The sequence below is a fragment of the Eretmochelys imbricata genome, chromosome 7 (genome assembly GCF_965152235.1).
Source record: "Eretmochelys imbricata isolate rEreImb1 chromosome 7, rEreImb1.hap1, whole genome shotgun sequence".
Classification (NCBI taxonomy): domain Eukaryota; kingdom Metazoa; phylum Chordata; order Testudines; family Cheloniidae; genus Eretmochelys; species Eretmochelys imbricata.
In genome coordinates this window covers 15,500,791-15,503,425 of record NC_135578.1, presented here as the reverse complement: position 1 = coordinate 15,503,425, position 2,635 = coordinate 15,500,791, and positions in this window count along the sequence as shown.

The following is a 2,635-nucleotide window of genomic DNA, read 5'->3' as shown; positions in this document are numbered from 1 at the left end:
CTGTAACCTCAACAGGGATTCCTTGAAATACAGCCAGCTCTCCTGGACTCCTTTCCCCTTCAAGTTAGTCCCCCAGGGGATCCTGGCCATCCGTTCCCTGAGGGAGTCGAAGTCTGCTTTCCTGAAGTCCAGGGTCCGTATCCTGCTGCTTACCTTTCTTCCCTGCGTCAGGATCCTGAACTCAACCAACTCATGGTCACTGCCTCCCAGATTCCCATCCACTTTTGCTTCCCCCACTAATTCTACCCGGTTTGTGAGCAGCAGGTCAAGAAAAGCGCCCCCCCTAGTTGGCTCCTCTAGCACTTGCGCCAGGAAATTGTCCCCTACGCTTTCCAAAAACTTCCTGGATTGTCTATGCACCGCAGTATTGCTCTCCCAGCAGATATCAGGAAAATTAAAGTCACCCATGAGAATCAGGGCATGCGATCTAGTAGCTTCCGTGAGCCTTCCCTACCCGGACCTCCATACAGTTTTGCAATCCCAATGTGGCCCTTGGGCGAAAAAGTTTGTCCACCCCTGGATTAAACAGACTTTAAAATATACACTTAAAATGGAAGTCAACCCCCTGTGAAATGAAATTCAATTCTGTGCAGGAGTGCCAAAACAGTCACTCATTGTTGCTGACTCTCACCATTTTAATCCCAAGCCTCAGCTAACTGGTGTTTTCTTCTTAAAGCCCAGGCTTCTGGATTCATGCCATTATGTGAGAGTCTGAGCTGTTACTTTAAAAAATGAAGGCACATTTCTAACCCTCATAGCATAGGAGCTGGAACTAGGAGTGCTGGGGATACTGCTGCACTCCCTATCTTGAAGTGGTTTCCATCATATACAGGGTTTACAGTTGGGTTCAACAGCCTTCAGCACCCTCACTATACAAATTGTTCCGGCACCCCCACCTCACGGTCACAGAAAAGAGTTTCAAAGTTCAAAAAGCAGAAGACAAATAAAAAGAACTCTGAATTTAATATTTGTTCAAATCTCATGAATTTTAGCCAGCATCACAGTTGCTGGGTGGTGCCTGACTCATGGTTTTTCAACAGTTGGGTCATTCTTGAATTAGTACCCTGAACAACAGATTTCAGAAAGAAGGTAGTAACAGCTCTGCTGATTTGTATGCCCTTGGAGCCTGATCCTGCCCTCCGGAATGCAAATGGAGCTGTACCCAAGTAAGGTGCTCAGGGCTGGACCTCAGTTTTAAAGGACAAATAAAAATACTCCCAACCCTCGCTAACCAGCACTATTGTTCTTGAGAACTGACATGTAAGAGTCACACTAAAGTGATCCTCCATCAGGAGGGAGAATTAAATAGCAGGAAATTATACTTATTACAGAGCACAGCCTTGACATTGTGAGTGGGATAAGCATTCTCATTTCATTGAACATTAACTTGTTTACTGCCAGAGGTAGGGTTCAAATGTATTAAGTAAGGTCTGGGCTCAGCAAGCACAGAGTTAGGAACATTTGTTGGGGGTGGAGGGTTAGCAACTGCTGTGCATAATATGAAGCTGTGAATCTAGACTGCGTTTTGTCTCCTAAAACACTGTAACCAACTATCCCTTTACCATGCTCCAAACCAAGGTTTTTGTGCCATGAAGATACACTGTGATTTGCAGAATTAAAAATCCAAGTCAAGAACAGCAAAAATCAATGGGCCAAGTTCATAACTGATGTAAATTGTTCAACTCCTCGGAAGTCAATAAAGCTATGCCTGCTTATGGCAGCAGTGTGCTGGCTTAAGGCTCCTTCAACAGCACTAATTCATACAGCCACAGTGTATACATGATGCTTGTTTCTCTTAGTAGATGTGGAGCTTAATATTATGATGTTTTAAAATAGATGCCCGAAAACATACATGATATGCAGAGTGATTGAATTAGCCTCAGTAGAAATATTATCTTTCCCTTTTCCTCAGTTGGATTTCAACTGCACACTTCAGCATTATGACAAGATTTCCAGATCTGGGTTCCTGAAGTCAGGCTCCCCAGTCCCTATGTGGGCATACACACATATGCTCATGCATGTTCAATGAGGATCACTTTAAATTTACCGAGCAAAACACTGAAGTCAGCGGGAGCTGCAGATACTCAGCACTACTGGGGTGTGTGGGGGGAAAACGGCCACATATTTCAGTCCTTAAATATGGATTTATTAGCCTGACTTCATGTAGTCAGGGTTGAAAAGACACAGCCTTACTGTCTTGTAGTTTTTGAGTATCCACACACACTAAAATTTTCAGTTATAAAAAAACACAAATGTCCAGAGAAGAGGAAGGACTTGGGTAGCAGGAACTGGGTAACACAGGATGCGAACTACTCTTCCCACAGCAGTGCACCAGTTATCTCCCTAGGGAAGAGGCCTTTAAGATCATTTAACTTTAGAAAAGGCATCGATGTTCACCACAGCTGTACGCTGGAGAATGTAGAGGTCAAAACTACTGACTTCCAACAGAGACGACAAGAATGTCTTTCTCGGACATCCAGAATATGAAAAATTGAAATCCCAGACACTCTGTCCAAAGCCAGGCTTAAGGACAGGACAGTAACTTTCAAACATGCCTCTGCGATTATTCAGTCTTCTATATCAAAGACAGTTTACATGTTTAAGGAAACTCAAATTTAACCAGATTTACCCTTGA